This window comes from Lissotriton helveticus, chromosome 8 (genome assembly GCF_964261635.1).
Source record: "Lissotriton helveticus chromosome 8, aLisHel1.1, whole genome shotgun sequence".
Taxonomy (NCBI): Eukaryota; Metazoa; Chordata; class Amphibia; order Caudata; family Salamandridae; genus Lissotriton; species Lissotriton helveticus.
Genome location: NC_136069.1, coordinates 937,336,552 through 937,357,667, shown reverse-complemented (window position 1 = coordinate 937,357,667; position 21,116 = coordinate 937,336,552). Strand labels below are relative to the sequence as shown.

The following is a 21,116-nucleotide window of genomic DNA, read 5'->3' as shown; positions in this document are numbered from 1 at the left end:
GGCAGGATTTATTCGAAGCAAGTAGTTCGAATAACCAGACAACGTTTTGGCAGATCGTCAAATGGGGTAGTTCTGACGAAATGCAGGTTCCAGCAAATCACGTGTCTGCAGCAGATTGGGTCAAACACTTTGAGTCCCAGTTTAGGGGTCCTGATCCAGAAACACCCTGTACTTCTCTTGACCATTTTTTAAAGGGTCCGACCTTGTGCTCCCCTTTAGTGTTTGTTTGTAAGGATGTAGAGAATGCACTCAGATTGCTACAAGCCGGTAAAGCTCCAGGCATGGACTGTATTCCTGCCGATTTATTTAAATATGATTCCCAAAACTGGGTGCCTTATATCACTCTACTAGCTAATGCCATCGCAATGGGGGCTCCAATCCCGGAATCTTGGCGGGGGCCCGAGATACTACCAATATTTAAATAAGGGGACCGTTCGGCCCCGGGGAATTATTGTCCCATCAGCTTAATAGACGCCATTCAGAAAATATTAGCAAGGATGGTGCTAGCCAGAATTCAGGTATGGATGGACCAAGAGAACGTTCTGTCCCCACTACAGGCGGGCTTTAGATCCTGTGTCAGTACGATTGACCAAGTGTTCAGATTCCTTCTAATTTATTGGAAGGTGGTCACTTTGGGTGGAGGAACTATTTTTGCAGCGTTTGTGGACTTAAAGTCTGCTTTTGATCTAGTTCCAAGAATTAGGCTAAGGGATGCATTAGGATCCATGGGAATGCCACATGAACTTTTGGAAATAGTTATTAGATTACACGAGGCAAACTTTGCACAGGTTAGATGGGGCAATCAGGGGCAGGTGACTGAGAGATTCCCGGTCACCCGTGGTGTTCGACAGGGGTGTGTTCTTGCACCGACACTGTTTTTGTTATTCATCAACAGGGTCGTGGAGTACTTTACTGAAACCCCAACAGACGGCCCTTCTTTAGGTGGTACAAAGTTCCCACTTCTTATGTTTGCGGATGACACCCTTATTTTATCAAAAACCCAGAGGGGTCTTCAGACCGCATTAAACAAGTTTGAGGAATTTCGCCAACATAATGACCTTCAGGTCAATGTCACCAAAACAAAATTCATGGTACTGACTAAAAATAGGCCGGTTAAGGGCCACGTTAGCATGAATGGTCATGAGCTAGAGCAGGTGAGTGTTATGACATACCTTGGGGTTGTCTTGGAAAACAGGCTTAGATGGAAACCCCAGCTTGATGTACTCTCCTTGAAGTTTGCCCAGCTGACAGGGTGCCTAATTAAGGAGCAGAGAACATCCCTGACCAAAAGGATAGGTCCAGCGTTAAAAATATACAACGCCAAAATAAGTTCAGCAATCTTGTATGGTGTGGACTTATGGGCTTTCTCGGATCTTTCTTCGTTAGTCAGAGTCCAAAATAAATTTCTGCGTAATCTGGTTGGCCTCCCCCAATATAGTCCCATGAAGCCCCTGTTACTCGATCTGGGTTGCCACTATTGATAATGTTGCTCGTTTTAGAACAGTAGCTCTGTGGAGGAGAATCTGGACGACCCCTGAATTGGCACTATTTGCAAATGAAATTTCGGACCTTAGATCCATAGTGGGGTCAGGTAACCTTCCTTGGTTTAAACAAGTAAGAACACTTTTGGAAAATATGGGTCTTGGCCAGTTGTGGTCGGCACCATCCAATAATGTTTTTCCCACAAAAAAGGAATTTAACGCACTTTATTGGGCTACTGTAAGACAGCAACTCATCACTCAGACAGATCCCACTTCTTTGACGGGTAGATTCCTGGTACACAAACTCGACCCCTCTTTAGAGGCTTACTGGGATATCATTACAAAGAGTGTGGATAAGAAGCTATATCATCAGTTTAGGGTCGAGTCGCTCCCCCTGAGATATTTTACTAGCAAATGGCATTAGCAGTCTAATGAGTTTTGCCCATGGTGCAGGGACCAAAAAGAGTCAATAGGCCATGTTTTCTTTGTTTGCCCCGAATACTCAGCACCCCGGAGAAAATCACTAAAACCGATTTGTATAAACATGGGAACACGGGTGGGGTTGGAGGCACTGTGGCTATTACGGACCAATACAACAGACCCAGTGGCCATAGCTGTGGCAACATTTCTGGGGTGGTCTTGGACCATCAGAGCTAAGCACCCAACAGTCAGATAGTCGATCACTTGTTTTAATATTGTTGTTATGTATTTTCTGACGTCTTTAAATTTAATCATGTCTTATCCACTGTACATATGCATCTTTGTATGTCATCTTTAGTAGACTTACCTTGAGGAGCATTGTGCTTGGGATTTAATTTTTATTCACAACTTCTTAATGTTATGATGGACTGTTTTAATAATGGTATTTATGGTATCACTGTGTTAAGCTGAGAGCAGAGTTTTTTATGTCTGTCTTTTAAAATGAAATACTTTGAAATAAAGACGTATGAACTGAACTGATAAAGAGGGGTCTGGTTTTACAATACTCAAGGAGGTGTGCACCGGCGGTGGCCCTGCTGTAGGAGACGCACTTGGTGGGCTCGGCTTGTAGGGCTATGGACCGGCTGGAGTTTCGAATGGTGGTGCATTCTGAGTTCTCTTTTGGTTCATGGGGTGTTGGTATTTTAGTGCATAAACAGTGTCCCCTAATAACAACGCATACTCGGACGGATGACCAGGAAGGGAAACTGTTCAATATAGTGTCAGTATACATCCCTCCGGCCCTTCACTCAATGGCCCTCCCAGCGCTTAGCGCGTTTCTATTAGACCTCCCTGCAGGTATGATACTGATGGGTGGGGACTTTAAGGCTGTCATTGATGGAACCAGAGATCGATATCCCCCCAGGTAGAATGCGGCGGGCACTACTCGCATGGAGGGATTTCTGGATGCCCTCGCGCTTACCGATATGTGGAGGTACAGACATCCAGAAGCAAGGCAGTACAATTTTCAGTCGGGGTACATAACAGCCTCTCTCGCATCAACTATTTTTCACAACCGCGGACGGTCTCACGAATGTGGTGGATGTTGAGAGACGTCCTAGGGGTATTTCGGGTCACTCACCATTAATGTTAACATACACAAACCATCATAAAGCAAGGAGGCGAGTCTACCCCGTGTATCCAGGGTATTTGCATATCCCTAAAATTTCAAAAGACGCGTCATTACTTTCAAGAAAACGATTCCTCAGTCCAGTCCCCTAGTATTCTTTGGGAAGAATATACAACGGTGGTCCGTGGTCGGGCCATTTCCTCTATTGTAGGTCATAAGAGGGAGAAACAAGCTGAGCTAGACACTATAGAATCCAAACTGAGTAAAGCTACTGACCAATACGCACAGAACCCGTCACCAGAGACATCCCGAACCTTGCGTGCTAAACAATGTGCATTTAGGGAATACCAGCTAGAGGTGACTAGGACTCGGATGCAAGCTACGCGACATACGATATATGAGATAGGTGATAAGGCTAGTAAACTCTTAGCCTGGCTTGATAAAAAGGAGCGAGTGCAAAGAACAATAGCACAGTTACGGATGCCGGATGGCTCCTTGGTGACTGCGCCGGAAGTAATAGTGAATACATTGGCCGGGTATTACGAGCAGGTATACGCGTCACAGACAACTATAGAGACAAATTATCCCCAGAAGAGGCCCTCACCCTGGAAGCCGATCATACGGTTGAAGAAGTGCAGGCGGCTATCGGCTCCCTGCAATAGGGAAAAGTGGTGGGACCTAATGCTTTACCCATTGAACTATATAAATAGACTGCCACTACGACTGCCCCTTATCTTTTAAACATGTATCTTGAGAGATTGGAGGCAGGGGAGCTTTCACGAAATCAGCGAATGGCCACTATTGTGACAATCCCAAAACCCCGTAAACCCCCCGAAGAATGCGCCTCCTACCGTCCGATATCGTTGATTAATGCTGAAGCCAAAATCTTATCCAAACTTTTGGCAACACGGTTGACCCCACATCTTACGATCCTAATTCACCCGGATCAATCTGGGTTCATGCCTAATAGGAGCACGGCTCTCAATTTGCAGCGGCTACATGGAGTGTTGGCTCGAATGTCCTATATTCAGGAACTAGCGGTTATCCTTTCCTTTGATGCACGGATGGCATTCGACATGGTGGAGTGGCCATATCTTTTTGCAGTCCTAGGACACTTAGGCTTTGGCCCGAAGTTCTGTGCGTGGATATGACTATTATACACTAAACCCCTAGCACATGTAGCGGCCAATGGCCATATATCTTGAGACTTCCTGCTGATACTTGTAACGCGCCAAGGGTGTCCATTATCCCCGCTGCTCTTCGCACTTGTGTTAGAACCACTAGCGGCATGGATCAGGTGGAAGCCTATGATTTGTGGGCTCAAATAGACACTAAACTGGGAAGACCGCATCTCCCTATATGCAGATGATGTGCTGCTGTATCTGACATCTCCTAGGTGCTCCATCTTGGTGCTATTAAATATTTGTGAGATTTTAGGTTGAGTATCCAGATACACCATTAATTGGTCCAAGTGGGTGCTATTTATATTACATGGCCCGCCGCCGCCGCTTCCAGGGGACTGCCCGTTGTAGATCACTGAGGCTATCTTCAAATATCTGGGCATTCACGTTACGCCCAAACCTAACAAATTCTTTCAGAGAAATCTTGGGCCCCCTATGGACCAGTTTCGGCGCGACACAACGGTCTGGCGCATTCTACCGTTGACAATGCTGGGAAAGGCAGCGCTTTTTAAAAGGATGGCGCTCCCACACTTTTTGTATGTTTTAGAGAATACCCAGTTTCTCTGAGCTATTTCAAAACAATCGCATCAGAAGTTTCCGGTCTGATCTGGGGAAATAAACCAGCGCTCATTGCGCAGGATAAGTTGGTCAGGAGCTGGTAGGATGTCAGTATAGCCCTCTCAAATATACAATTGTACTACTGGGCGGCCCAGTTAAAAGTAGTTAACAGCTGGATGCACGCTCTCTAGACAGACCCTGCATTTCTGGCGGATAGGCAAGGACTAGGGGAGGAAGGGGTCCTGTCGGTCCTGTATAACAAACACAAATCCAGACTACTAATTGGGCCAACAGCACACATGGTTCACATATGGTACGAGGCACATGCCAGGCTGGGATGGCAGGGGTCATCACACAAATGATACCACTCTGGACTTCTCACTGGCTTGGACGACTTAGGAATAGTAAAGAATTTGACAAATGGAATGCGATAGGCATATCAACGGTGGGTGACCTCTGGGGGAAGAGTAAAGTGGTCCCATTTGCATACCTGCAGGTCCAATATGAACTTGCCTTTTCAGAGGTTTACAGATACACGCAGATCAAACATGCACTACAGGCGGTATTGCCCTCCGGCAACATTGTGCCAGGCACTACCCCCCTAGAAGACAGATTGTTGACTGAATATATGCAAAAAGTGCCACCTCCTTCACTTATCGTAAGTTGGTAAACAACTTGCCTGACCCCATGTTGGCACTTAGACTGAAATGGTCCATGGACTTGGGGGAATTTGATGACACGGAGTGGCAGGAGGCACTATCGTCTCCTCGGAAAGTTGCAATACCTGCGCGACTGCGGTTGATACAACTCAAAGTGCTTCATCGCACATACTACACCAGAGTAACCCTCGGCAAAATAGGGACGGCTTCACATCAATTCTGTCTGCAAGACTGTGGGGAGGAGGGTACTTTCTACCATACTATTTGGGAATGTCCGAAGATTATGGCGTACTGGGTCAAGATAATGAGGACTTTATCACAAACTGTGGGGGTGTCACTGATTCCAGAACCAAAACGATGCTTGCTAAATATGTGGGAACCAAATAACCTAACCCACCCAGCGTAGGACTGGCCAACACTGGAACTCACGTTTGCTAAATGGAATATAGCAAGAAGGTGGGGGTCAGGAGAGTCACCTACATTGCAAGAATGGTCTAAAGACATGGATGAGGGGGCATGACCAAGATGGTGGCGTGAGAGGACGCTCTGACTCCGAGCTCCCGCCGACGGCCTATGGTAGCACTGGCTTTGGGGCCGATATAGCTTCGGTCGGCTCACATCCCTCGAGCCGAGTGTCCCTAACCCTAACTGGTGCCGTGCGGTGCCCGAAACAGCAGCTGAGGAGGCTTCTTTGGAGGGGTCTGGCAGACCAACGGCTGGTGCGGCCCACAGGACAGAAGATCCGGAGATCGCGCCCTGACAGCAGTGTCCCGACCAGCAGGAGAGCCCACCGGGGTGGCTCCGAGAGCTGCGGTTCCCGGCCGTGAATGAAGCAGACTGGTGTGGTGGCGATCTCCTGTAGTGGAAGCGGAGGTGTCGCGGGAGACTGCAGAGGAGCCGCCATTTTGGTCACAGCACAGTGGGAGGTGACCGATCGGGAGGCGCCTGGCGGGGTGCCACGACTACATAGACGACCAGATAATCGCCGGGGAGGTGGCAGCAAGGTACAAGCATCGCACGAGGCAGACAAGGCATCCACTCCAAGCGGGGCTGACAGCGGGGAGCACAGACGGTGGAAGCGGAGGAGGGCGTAGGGCCCGCTACTTTTTCGGCGGCCCGGAGAGACTTTTGACCGCGGAGTGCGGAGCCCGGCAGAGAGACGCCTAGCAGGCACGAACCCAGACAGCGCCTGGCAGCCCTCAGGATAGCGGCGCCCAGAGCAAGGAGCCGAACAGTGACACGGCGTGGTCCGAGCCGCGGGCCCCCTGCAAGGTCGGCGCGGCGAACGGATCGAGTGAGCCGGAGGCGCTACGAGGCCTGTGGCGCTGAGGTACCCATAGAGACTGCCGGTAGTAGCTGAGGGTTGGCCGGCACCGGGAAGCCTGAGCGCCTGCCTCCGCGCATTCCCCCCCGGGAGCCTGGGCCACGGATGAGGCATTGAAGAGCTAAGCTGCGACTGGAGGGGCCCCAGGGCGGAGGCGGCGATACGCGACTGCCCGGATGGAGTCGGAGGCCAGCGGGGCAGAGCCACGTTGCTGCAGGGGAGGCTGTGGCGAGTTCACTGGGCGGTGTGCAGCAGGAGCTGGACCGAGGGGTGCGACTTTGGGACTTGCACATAGCCCTTGACCGACTGGGCCCGAAACCAATTGCAGGTGCCGGAAAAGAGCCCGCCGGGGCTGGGGGTGAGCAGCCAGCCTCGAGCCGCAGGGGCCCCGTGAGCCAATTAGTTGTGAGCCGGAGACAGAACTTGTCCTTTGTGGAGACGGTGGCCGTGCACTGGCTCCGACGCCACTGGAAGAGGGCGGCTTGGTAGAGGGACAGTAAAGGTGCAGAGGGGCCGCCATCCTGCAGAAAGGCGGACGCCTGGACGATCGGGGCCACTGGGTGGGTCCAGTACTACAGCTGGTGAGTGGAGCGCATTGTGCTGGGGACTTGGGGGCAGCTCGGCGGACATCATAGAGTGATTGCAGGACGAGGTGACGCCGGCCGATAGACTAGTGAGAAGTTTAGGTGGAGCGGGAGACCGGGGCCCCATCGTGGACTGCTGCGGGTTCGCTTGGTGAGCGGATCGGGTGTGAGAAAGGTCTGACCTGGGGCAGAGCGCGGGACAGTGGAGTTGCCTTGCCAGTCACAGCACATCTTCATTGCCAAGCACGCAGACAATCACACAAGAGGCGACAATTGAGAGTTACCGCGCTGTGGTGGAATAGGTTGTACAGACACCTAGTGCCTGGTAAAAAGACTCTAGAAGAGAGGTCCCAGTGCGGTACGTAAGCATCATGTCTGGCGCGAGGGTGCGAAAGGACAAAACTGTTAAGGACCTGTTTGCTAAGTCTCAGGTGACCCAGTCACCCAAGGACATGACTGCGGCTGCCGCCCGTCAGTTCGCGGGCTCTGCAGACGGCGCGGAACCCATCACGAAGGCCTTCTTAGAATCATTATTCACGGCCTTGAGGGATGACATCCACACCTTTAAAAAGGAATTCTCGGAGGAGCTCAAGGAGGTCCGCAGAGATGTTGACGGACTTGGGGACGTGTGATGACACTAGAGACCAAGACCGATGGACTCGACACGGACATTGACGCCCTACAGCTAGAGATTCTACGGCTCCATGACCAGCAGGTGGATCTGCAATCCCACATGGAGGATTTGGAGAACCGGTCTTGTCGCCATAACGTTCGAATCCGAGGAGTAACACTGGCCGAGGATACCAAGGATCTGTTTGGTTTTTCCAGAGAACTTTTTAACCACATCTTGGGATGCCCGCTAGAGTCAGAACTTCGGCTGGACAGAGCGCATAGAGTTGGCCCCCCGAGGGCCATGTCGGCACCCCCACAGGATATCTTAGTATGTGTGCAGGACTACCGGACAAAGGAGGACATTCTACAGAAAGCCCGACAGATGCATCCCATATCCTTCAAGAACCAAACACCGGTCTTGTTCTAAGATTTGTCAGCGATAACATTGCAAAAGAGGCGGACCTTCAAACCTGTCACAGCACACCTCCAACAGCTCCAAATTCCTTACAGCTGGGGCCACCCATTCCATATAGTGTTTAAACTAGAGAACAAGCTTTATCAGCTCCGCTCATTGCAGGAGGCCTGTCGCCTGCAAGGGATAGAACCACCCACGGAGGAGGATGGCCCACCGGTTCGCCTTGGTGGAGCGTTGGCCCCGGGCTCCCAGTGGTGCCAGCAAGGCAGGAGATGTCATCTCAGAAAGTCACCTGCGACTGAGATTAAAGGAGGCCAGCGGGCTGCAGTGGAGGCGGTCGCTTCGGATCTGGCCTTGCCGCACCCCAGTTGACTTTGACAATTACGTCACTTACAGATGAGAGATGTTCATTTTTCTTGCCGGGTCGTCGGCAGGAGGGGGGAGTGTTCTGATCTGATCGTATTACCCCTTGTTAAAACGTACCTGATTGCCTATGGAGGTGATGGACTATGGACTTCTGAACTTTTGGGTTTTTCTGGGGGAGGAGAGGGAAGGGAGGGGTTTTGGGGGGGCTTGGGGGAGTTGGGATGGGGGAGGGTATCCAGTGCTCCATGTCCGACTTAGGCTTCTGGATGGCATGCTCCCACTAGGCCAGGAGCCCCCTTCATGCCTTACATTTGCTTACACTACCAACACTATTCACCGGGATTCAGACGCCAGCCTGAATGGATTCCTCAACAATTATGCCTCCCACCACCCTTAAGATCTTGACCCTCAATGTGAGGGGTCTCAATAACCCTGTTAAGCGATGCACAATTTTATCCTGTTTTGAAAATGCTCAAGCTGACATATGCTTACTCCAGGAGACCCAACTATTAGCGCGCGATTGTCATAGGCTGCGCTCTCCTAAATTTCCCATGCAGTTCTTCTCCTCCAACCCCACAAAGACAGCGGGAGGGGCGATTTTAGTGGTGCAGCGATTCAAAGGGGAAGTACTGCATAAAAGCGCAGAACTTAAGGGGAGGCTTCCGACATACCGCTTTGCATTGGGAGGCCTCACATTCACCATCGGGTCCCTATATGCCCCAAATGAAGGTCAGGTAAAGTTTTTGCAGACTGCCCTTACTGAAGCCACCGCTACACCAGACCGACACATTATCCTGGGGGGTGATTTAAACCTGGTGTTTGATAATTTCTTAGATAGATCCAGTCAACGCACCCACCAAACAGGCACACTTTCAGCTGCCAGCATGGAGCGCCTAAGGGACCTAGACTTACACGACCTCTGGCGCAGCTTTCATTCCCAAGATAGAGAATATTCTTACTACTCTAACGCACACAAAACATACGCCAGATTAGACCATTTCCTGGCCTCGGGCCCAGAGTGCACAGCCACGACAGCAACTGAGATAGGCGCAGCATCACTCTCAGATCATGCGCCAGTCACTGCCACACTCACACTCCCGCCTACATTACGCCCCCCCCAGAGTCTGGCACCTCAGAGACACGCTATTACATAGGGCCGACGTGGTGAAGCGCATTCAGAACACCGTTAGTGATTACCTCTCTCATAACGCCAACTCGGACACGACTCCTGCGACGCAGTGGGCGGCCCTGAAGGCGGTGATTCGGGGGGAGTTTATAGCCCTTTCGACGGCGGATAACAGGGAGTGCCAGCATAAAAGTGACAAACTCATGTAACGCGTCCATGAATTAGAACAAATGCACCAGAGAACGGGAGCCCCCAGAGTATGGCGGCAACTTAAAGCCATGCGTCATCAACTAACGGCCCTGGACCAAGACCGCGCAGAATTTGCGGCCCTACGGCTGCGACATGCCTACTACACTGGGGGAGACAGGTGTGGCCGTCTGTTGGCCAATAGGTTACGTGAAGCGCGTCAGCATCAAAAGGTTAAGGAAATAGTTTGCCCGGATGGGTCTTGTGTCTCGGAAGACGCTGAGATAGCGGAGGCTTTCAGAGTCTTTTATGCTACCCTCTATACTGGCAGCCAGTTGAACGGCTTAGAGGCCGCTTCCTTCCTGGACTCAGTGAAGCTACCTTCTTTGACCGCTGCTCAAACGGAATATCTTGAGAGGGATATCCAAACGGAGGAGGTCATTGCTGCTATTTCCCGGCTTAAATTGGGAAAAGCTCATGGGCCGGACGGCTTTCCCACAATCTTCTATTAGAAATTTTGCGCTGTACTCGCCCCGATCCTCACTCGACTGTTCAACATGTTTGCGGAACACGGAGCAATAGCGCCGGACCTTTTACAGGCTTCGATTGCAGTCATCCCGAAACCCGGGAATGACACAACTAAATGCGGGGCTTACCAGCCGATATCTCTGTTGAACGTGGATCTCAAATTGTATACCGGGATCCTAGCGGCCCAATGGGCCCCTTACCTGCCTGGACTCATAGACCCTGATCAGGCAAGTTTTATCCCTGAGCGCCAGACAGTTGATAATACCAAACGGATTATCCACCTAATAGAGAGGGCCCCTCGATTGCCTGGGGAATGCATGATGTTTGCGATAGATGCAGAAAAAGCGTTTGACGGTGTCCATTGGACTTACCTGGAGCAGGTCATGGGGAGAGTGGGAATTGGGGAGAAATTCCACACTTTTGTTTTTAACTGTTACAAATTTCCCACGGCGGTAGTTAGGGTGAACGGCTATAGCTCTGCTAGTTTTAACATCGAGAGGGGCACGCTTCAAGGATGCCCACTCTCGCCCCTTTTATTCGCTCTATATATGGAGCCGTTAGCGCAGAAAATACGACAAAATCAAGAAGTCACAGGGATTAAATTCGGCGGCTATATTCACACAATCAGCCTCTACGCTGATGACATTCTGATTTCACTAGATACCCCGCGGTTTGCCTTACCATCGTGTATAGCCGATCTAGACACCTTCGCTAGGGTGGCCGGGTTCAGAATGAACAGGGATAAGTCAGTAGCCTTAGATCTCTCGCTGTCCCCCTCCACAAGATCCTTCCTACAAGGCCTCCTTCCCATTCAATGGGCAACAGACACAATTTCATACCTAGGGATACAGCTGGCCTCCTCACTTTCCACCATGGCAGCGGCCAATTACACCATGCTTCGCGGGAAAATTCGGGGTGAGATAAACCGGTGGAGACATTACCCACTCTCCTGGTTGGGTAGGATTGCGGCAGTCAAAATGACTATCTTACCTCAGATCCTTTACCTTTTTCGTGCTCTCCCGCTCCGACCGCCCGCTGGATGGATCCGGCAACACAATCCGAGCTAGCCCAATTTATCTGGCAGGGCCGGAAGCCCAGAATGCGAAGAACGCTGGTCATGCTTGCCCCAGAGACGGGAGGGTTGGGGATCCCTGATCTACACAAATACTACCAAGCATCACAATTGTGATACCTAGTTGAATGGAGCAAATGGGACTCAGAGAAGCACTGGCTATTCCAAGTTCAGGCGGTGGCAGGTCGCACGCTACAAGAAGTTCCCTTTCTCCGCAAACACCACCGACCACCTAACCTGTACACCTCGTACATAACACGGGTTCCCTTGGAAGTGTGGGACGCCACCAACATTGCACACGACCTTACGACCTTCCCTTCCCCGCTCACTCCTTGGTAGATAATCCCAATTTTGCCCCGGGCACAGTGGGGTCGACTTTCGCCCATTGGAGACCTGCAGGATGCCGATCCTTATATCACATTTATGGAGCTGAGGGAGTTGTTCCCTTCCTCCAATTTAAACAAGAGTATGGCTTTCCAGAAACAGAACGGCTACGCTACCTGCAAGTGAGGCACTGGGCACTGCAACCACAAGTACGCACTAGCGCAGATAGACGGCTCTTCCCATACGAGAGGTGGCTCATCTCCCGCACGACGGATGCCAAACTTATTTCCGATCTCTATAAAATGCTGAAGGTCACACAAACGCACATACACAACCCGGGCAAGGAGCGATGGGAGAGGGAACTAGGTAGGACCCTCAGTCATAAGGAATGGGAGAAGATTTACTATTGGGCCAACCACTCGGCATACCACATGGGGCTCACGGAGACGTTTACGAAAGTAGTGACATACTGGTACTATACTCCAGAACGGTTACATGAGATGGATCACAGTAGAGAGGCATCGTGCTGGCGGGGATGTGGCTGGGTTGGCAACTTGGTGTACCTGCTGTGGGAGTGTGATCAGATTCAACTTTATTGGACGCAAGTGTTAAATGAGGTGGACAAACACTTTGAAACAGAGCTCCCGCGCTTCCCAGCGTATACTCTACTAGGGCTTTCCAACCCACTGACCTACCCCTTACGCTCCCGCTGGGGCAGACAAATAGCTATTGCACTAGGCTCTGCGGTGCAAAACATACTTACACATTGGAGTATTACCACCATACCCTCCTTTACAGTCTGGCTGCATAGGTTGTGGCACGTACTCGGTATGGAGAAATTATCACTCACAAAAAAAGTCAAAGTCAAAAAGTTTTTATTTGCTTTGGTACTCAGCTGAGCACCACAAAAATAAAAAAACATTTACAGCAGATATGCATTCACATCAATATAATGTTAGAAAAGATTTTAAAAATTTATAGAAATGATAACAAACCCATTCTTCTGTTGGATGTTTACATAAAGATATTAAACTATTTACTGTGGTAATGTTGCATTTTTGATATATTGGTTGAAGATATCTAATCCGCGCTTTAACTACACTTGCGTTAGGGCAAACAAATAAAATATGTACAATGTCTTGATCACCACCTAAACAGAGATTACATAAAGGAGAGTGACCTGGTGACCATTTCGATGTAAAGACAGAAACAGGTAAGATGCCTAATCGCAACATAGTTATGGACCTTCTAGCTCCATGAGTGAGACAGAGCCCCAAATATGGCCTCAATTGCTTATATTCCAGTGACTCTATGAACATTTTATACGTAGATAGCTTACTACAGTGCATAAAGTCAAGATCATAACTTAACCTTGGAGTAAAGCATTTCAAAAAGAGTTTTAGCTGGGATTTTGACCAGGATAACAAGATCTCTTTTGTAAGGTTTGCAATTTTAAATGCTTCAGACATATTCTTGGAAAAATTAAGATACCGGGAGTCTAGGTTAAATATCTCAGTCTTTAACAAGAATCTAAGTGATCCTTCTTTCGCATGCAAGATGTTATACGCCCATCGGATGACATTTGCCACAGCTGTGGCGTACGAGCTTGTTAGTGCAAATTCCAGTCTGATAGCCTGTACAGGTGTTGATACTGAAACCTTTAATATTCTTTTCAAAATCTTTCCTTCTGTTATATTCATAAAAGACCATTGGGATATTGGTAAGTGTTCTGTTGCGTATGACAGGACCGCAGGTATCTTTACTTTATACACTTTGAGCAGAGAGGAGAAATGTCTATTCCCTGTGGCAGTATACAACCTAGAGAGCGCCCCAGCGTGGATCTCAGTTTTTTTCTTTAGATTTGTTATTTGTTTAGAATTTTGCAGATTCTTTGCAAAAATCCTCCCAAGGTAGGTGTATTCTTCTACCTCCTCCACTCTTGTCCCATCAAGGTTCCAGCAATACTTGGCACTTTTTTGCCGGCCAGAGAACGCTACCACTTTAGTTTTTGATAAGTTCGGAACTAAAAAATGATCCTTCGAATAAACATTTAAGGAATCCAATAAATTTTGCAGGCCAAAGGGAGTAAGGTCTAACATAACTATGTCATCTGCATACAACAGCGCATGTATGCTCTGAGAAGCAACCTTCGGGGGCAAGCTATTGCATTGTTGTAGGCATGATGGTAAATCGCTCAAATAAAGCGAGAACAAAATTGGTGCCAGAAGGCATCCTTGCTTTAAACCGTTCATAGTGTTGATTGGTTTCGTCAGACCTTTCTCACTTCCCATTTGCACCTGGGACCAGGTATTAGTGTGTAACATAATTATTAATTGTAATAAGTTTTCGCAAATCCCCAGATTTCTCAATTTTCTCCATAATGTTGACCTATCAACGCGGTCAAATGCGGTGGAATAGTCTATAAATGCAGCATACACTGGTTGCGATTTCCTCCCAATGTATTTGTCAAGTATAGTTTGAAGAATAGAGATATTATCTGTTACTGAGTGGTTGGGGCGAAACCCGGCTTGGTACATAGGTATTATTCCCTTCGAAAAGCACCAGTCTTTCAATCTATCTAGTATTTCCGCAGCGAAGATTTTGGCTGTTGCGTCCATCAGTGCAATTTGCCGGTAATTACTAGCTATGTTTTGGTTACCTTTTTTGTGTATGGGAATTATTGTACTTCCCTGCCATGATTCTGGTATTCTTCTGGTGCAAAAGATAAAATTAAACAGTGATGTTAATAACTGACTCCATTCTTTAGGGTTAGATTGCAAAATTTTGATCGGTATCAAGTCTGGGCCTGACGCAGAGGTGTTTTTTGCTTTTCTAATGTGTGTTTCAATGGAAAAGGCTGTAGTTTTTCCGATTGATATTAGATTATCTTCCATGCAATGTTCAGCAGCATTACTTTCTATTTGAGTTGAGTTTGCTTTATATAGGTCAGTTAGATAAGCTTCCCATTCATGAGGTGGTACTGGTATGGTTTGAAGCTTCTTTTTAGACCCAGTTATTTTGGCTATCATAGACCAATATTTCCTTTGGTTATATTGCTTTGCCGCCTCGTGAATATCCACCCAGTTTTTATCCTGTAGCCGTCGTTTTTTGCTATTCTTTTCTTTTCTTTGTTGGTTCTTCAATTTATTTATCTCTAGCTGCGTTGTAGGTGAATAATTTAGAAATTGTCCTCGTATAAGTTTGTTGAGTTTCCTCCTAGTGGCATTTTCATCAGAATTCTTATAAATCTTATTTCGACGTGGATTTTCCCTGTTCAGCAGAATTGTCTTCAGATTTGTCATTATACATTCAAAATTTATTATTTGATCCTCCGAATATATTTTTAATAGAAGATTGCTTTGTAAGATCTTTGTATTAATAAAATCTAGAGTCCTAGAGTTCCAAAAAATTCGTCTCCGCTTTTTATTAATTTCAATATTCCCATTAGGATACATAATCGGACTTAATTTGGAAGAGTGTTGCGACCATCCAGTATTTAAACAAAGAAGCGCATGGTCACTTTCGTCTGTGAAATTAATTTTCAAGTAATGGAACGTGTCTGTTATCTCTATATTACATATTAGATAATCAATGGTTGAGAGGGATCCATTTCCACGTCTTGTGAAAGAGGCTGGTCTGTCACCCTCTACGCATCCATTCAAGATTGACCCATTGATGCTAGGGAGTAGTGCTAATAACATTTTCCCTCTTTTGTCAGCAATTTTTCCTTTAGGGAATATCGGGGTAGGCAAATCAATTGCTTCATCTTCATATGCTTCAGCCCATTTGCCAATTTCTGAATTGGAGATTTTCCCATTGATATCACCCATAATCAGAAACGCTGTATTATCTCGCTCTTCGATTATCTTAGTTGTTGATTCAATAGTTTCTACGAAGGTAGCATCATGAACATAACCTGGGGGAATATACATGTTAAAAAGTAAAAGAGCCTTTTTTTGGTCAGAATTATTTGTTTTTAACATAACCTTGATGCATTGGAAATTATCTGATTTGGAGTTGATTATTTCCTGGGACCATTGATTTCCCTCACTCAAAAGAATAGCCAAACCACCCTTGGCATGACCTCTGTTTGTTGCTATAGCCGGAATGTCATAGACATAGTAGCCCTTCTGATTGAATGATTTTACAGCCCAAGTTTCCTGTATGGCTAATATTTCAGGGTTGTTTTTTAAAGCTATGTTCATTTTATTGATGGTTTTTCCGGCTATATTCCATGAGGTAATCTTTAAATTGTTGTTAAACAGTAGAATGCAATCGCAGAGCCTGTTTATTGCTGTTTAAGGCCTCAGATAACCAAGCCCAAGATTCAGTTATTTTTCTGATCTCTTTTTCTTCGTGATATTGGCTCCACACGTTCCTTTGGCCATCCTGAACTTGAATTTTCAGAATATCCTTCCTAGAACTGATTCGCTCCGAGTCAACATTTTCAAAGATATTTGAATCCCAATTATTTGTTGGGGTATCTGAGAGACTATTCTGGAGACCAATTGATTTAGTTGTATAGTTCCTAGTTGGATATATTTCTATGACATCATAGCCATGTTTGTGTAATGTTTCTTTTTCCCTTATGATGATTCCAGGGACAACGGATGACCAGAAAGCTACTTTCACGATTTTCAAATTTTCTTTAATTGGGAATGTTACCAGATCTATTTCTTTACTCGTGATGGATTTCAGCATATAGATCTGGTGCAGCAGATTGATTATCCTTCCTCTATTGAGCGGTAAATCATCAGTTGGGAAAAGTTCTTCAAACTGCAGATATTTAGTCATAGATTGGTGGCCACCAGTAGATGATATCTTATCGGATCTGGTTTCAGTATGTGTGTGTTCGTTACTACTTTTCATTCGGGAAGGTATATATTCAGGAGCCTTGAGATTTAATAGTTTCGTAGGTAGTTTGTTTTTTATTACACTTGATTCCTCTGCCGATATTGGACCGGCTATTACTCTGTCCGACTCACTTTCTCCATTATTGTGATCATTAATTGAATTTTTGAATCTGATTTTACTCGATTTCTTTTTATTTATTCTTCTTAGTGGTTTCCTTTTTCTTAATTTTCTTTTTACTTCTTTATTACCTTTCTTTTTGGGGGACGTTTGGTCTCCGACTTCAACTAATCCTGGACGATGAGTTGTTATTTCATCTCCTTCATCCGTTTCTTTTTGCATATTAACGTTCTTTGGCACTGAGAAGATCGGATAGTCTTTAGTTTTCACTAAGGGCTCCTCTTGAAACAATTTCTTTAAGGAATATATTCGGTCCTCCTTATTGTCTTTCTTAGAAGTAACGTTAGATTGATTGACTGAGACCTGATCAGAAGTTTGAGTACTGCTATCACGTGAACTTTGTGGGTCAGGGGAGAAAATTTTTGTAGGAGGAGAGGGTTTGAGTACTTCTTTACTTTCCTCCAGGATCTGTGTATTATTTATTATTAGATCCTTATGTTCTTTTTCGTTTTTCCTCTTTTCTTCCACCAAAAATTTCAAAATGCCAATTTGAACATCTAGGGTCTGGTCAGAGTTTTCTAAAATGTTGCTTAAAAAAGAAAGTACTGATTCGAGTATTTCCTGCAAAGTATATAGAGCCTTTGAAATTGGTGTCGCCATATTAGTGGAATTCATATTATATGGTAAAAATGTATCCAGTGATGTTTCCAAATCAATTTTAAAATCAGAGTGCTTTTTTTGAGGCTCGATGTGAGAGTTTCCAGGATTTAACAATATCTCAGATATATTTTCCATCGGTTTTATATCACTGGGACAGAGATCCTCGATATCCGATATTTGATTTATTTGTTTTGTTGACATGATATTATTAAAATTTGATGAGTCAAGGATAGATGTTTGAAACTCCTGTATGGAGGGCGAAACCTGAGGTTTTTGATAAGTACCGAGATCATTTGTAGTTGCAATGGACTTTGTATCCATAGGAGACAAGTCCAAGATCTCTTTACTTGGAGTTTGTTCCAATTTTTCAGGCAAATCTATGGCAGGTGAAGAAGAATCTTTTTTGGAAGATAAAGCTGAAAAATATTTGCTGATGGCAGGGGTTCCGATCAGCTGACCATCTTTTACTGCTTTCGCAGAGCATTTTCTTACCGCTTCTTCAGTACCCATTCTCTTCATAAAAATGGTACGGGATCGTAATTTTTTATATGCCATACGAATTAGATTCAGTCAGGTCGAAGGTGTTATGATGCTAGTTACCGGGGGTAGAGTAGGTGATGAGTTCCGTGATATTAAAAAGCGCAAACAGATACCGAAAGGTACCTGGGCGCGCTTATCCCGGAAGAAAAGACTCTATAGCAGAGGCAGTAGACTAGGTGGAAAAATCAATACAAAAAGAAAAATATTTTGGTGTCAATTCAGAGTATAACACCACAAAGGATAAAAGGTAAAATAAGGTGGCCCGTCCCGTCCTTGCTCAACCTTGGACGGCCTTAGACGGCCCGCCCTTTGCCCGGGCTTCGCCCCGGGCTCTGTCCCGCGCGCGTCCCGCGATGCGCGTAACAGGCAGGACTTAAATCAGCAAGTTTGTGCTAAGGGCGTGGCACTGTGAGGGGGCGCGGCTCACGCGGGAAGAGGACCAGCTGTAGATGGAGAATGCTGGTCCTCGCAGTCCCGGGGCCGGCGCCTCTCCCTCCTCTGCGGCCACACCAGTTGCGAAGTCCTTATTAAAATGAGCACAGCAGCTGCAGACAGGTTAAATGCTACTCCAGTAGCGACGACAGGACAACAGGCACTTTTCCGGATTTCACGAGCGGCTCCCGCGAAGCGGGGGCCGCGAGGAGTTATCAGGAAATGATAGGGCGTGGCACTGTGAGGGGGCGCGGCTCACGCGGGAAGAGGACCAGCTGTAGATGGAGAATGCTGGTCCTCGCAGTCCCGGGGCCGGCGCCTCTCCCTCCTCTGCGGCCACACCAGTTGCGAAGTCCTTATTAAAATGAGCACAGCAGCTGCAGACAGGTTAAATGCTACTCCAGTAGCGACGACAGGACAACAGGCACTTTTCCGGATATCACTCACTATGGCAGGGGAGGGAGACAAATATGATGATCTTTGGCAACCATTTTTGACACTTTTATCCACTGAATTTAGAGAAATCACTTGTCCCAGATATCTGAGTTATGGAACCAAAGAAGGCAGATTCTTAAGGCAGGCATAGATCTAGGGGCATGGTCGGAGGCAGGGACGAGGAGAGAATGGGGACAGAATGGGAGCACTGGATGGGGAGGAGGGGGGAGGTGTTGGGACGGGGGGAGGGAGGTTTCTGAGTTTTGTTTTTCTTTTCATTCCTGCGCACCATCTGCCAGCACTTACGGGACTGTACCCTGTTCGTTGACACGTGCTTATCATGGCCTTTATTTGATTGTATGGTTCGATGTCACAGCTCATGACTAGAAGGTACATGGAGTGCTACCCTTGTTTTTTTTTGCTGAAATCAATAAAAACAGTTAAACCATAAAGACATGGATGAAGCTATGGTGGCGGAGAGGGCGGCATATGTGCTTCGGGGATGTCCTCAAAAGTGGGAAATAATCTGGGGAGGCTGGAATAAGTTCAGATGGAATATATGTGAACCACCAAGACTGGAGACTGATCAACTGTCTGATTAGGGGGGTGGGGGGCAGGGTTGTTGTATTGTACTGTCGCTCTGGTTATCCCTGAAGTCATGTATAACTATTTCATACGTGGTGTGAAAGGTAATAGTGCAACAGGCCTAATCATTGTGTATGCCATGAGATTTTGTGATGCTCAACGTTTCAAATAAAAATATATTTTTTAAAAACCAAACTATTATTTAATTAAAAATTATATTTATAATGCTGTAGCATTTTTGACATTTTGTTTTATATTTGAATGAAATTTTGTTAATAAATTTTCATTAAAACTTAACATTTTAATATAGTTTTACTATTTTTTACATTTAATAAACTTTTACATTTTCCCTACTCTTTACCATAAGGAGATGTCTGCGATAGTGGTGCAATCTTCCACCTACATGTGAAAAGTTACAAGTGGTAATTTTGCACTTGTAAATTAGGCTCTATCCATTCCATTAAGGGAGTGGCAACCTATAAGTCTACAATTCTGAGTACCATTACACCAGTAAATGATGACTAGCCAAAAAATAGCAAAATTACTCAAAAGTGTAAGAGTAAATTTACTTGTGCCAGAGTAGTCCTCAACCTCCCACACCAAGCCCACAACACACCAGACCGTAGGGAACTCAACTAGCTTCAGATACATAAGTGTGCACACTTAAAACTTCTCACCCGCACCTACATAGCATTCCAACACTGGCCCTGCCTAACTGAACAGCCGCAGTCACTTCCACCAACCTTCCAGACACCTTTGCTTTGCTGGCCCCTCACACCCCGCTCATCACACAGCGGAGCCCCTAAAGTCTAGAACGACCTCCCACAACACATCAGAGTCTCCTTTTCTCTTCTTGAAGAAGTTGAAGACCTGACTGTTTGAGTAAACCCCCAGGGCTGCCTCACACACCTTCAGTAGAGCACCTGGATACCCTCATAGTGTAAAAACATTGATAACGTAACACTTGCAGTAAATATGCATGTGTAGATTTTCATTTGTGAATGGGGCCCTAAATGTTCCTCTCACATGGACAGGTATGAAGATAGAAACATCTCATCAGCATTCCCATCTGCTGATCATCATCAGCAACATGGCATACTTGACTGAGACATTGGGAATTAGAATACCAGTCATACTTCACCTGACCTTCAGTGTGGGAGACACAAAGCACCTCCGTCATCCTACTAAACCTCTGGTGAGACTCTTCGATCAGACATAGACTCCTGTTGAGTTTCAAGGTTAAAATGAGCGTGGCAACACATGTGACCATTATTTTGTCTTTATTGACTCGTGAATCAATCTGTGACTACCTTTAAAAGCTCTGTATGTTGTTCATGAAAACGTGACAGCTGCTGCACCTCGCTATTTAGTTAGCCACAGCTGAAGCTACGTCTCAGACCAACCTCTTTATCCAGCAGATGTTGTCTTTCTAAACAGTTGAGTATTATGGTAGTCTGGTAGTAGTGGTAAGAAATACTTCTTTTGAACCCTCACTACTCGACATGCTTTTTATTTAACACAGAGGACA

General features: G+C 46.5%; 1 protein-coding gene across 1 annotated transcript in view; it reads left to right on the top strand.

Annotated features, from left to right (window-relative positions):
- The window catches only part of LOC144773831 (interphotoreceptor matrix proteoglycan 2-like), an 896,924-nt gene that overhangs the window by 750,383 nt on the left and 125,425 nt on the right, over positions 1–21,116 (top strand). The window lies entirely within an intron of this gene.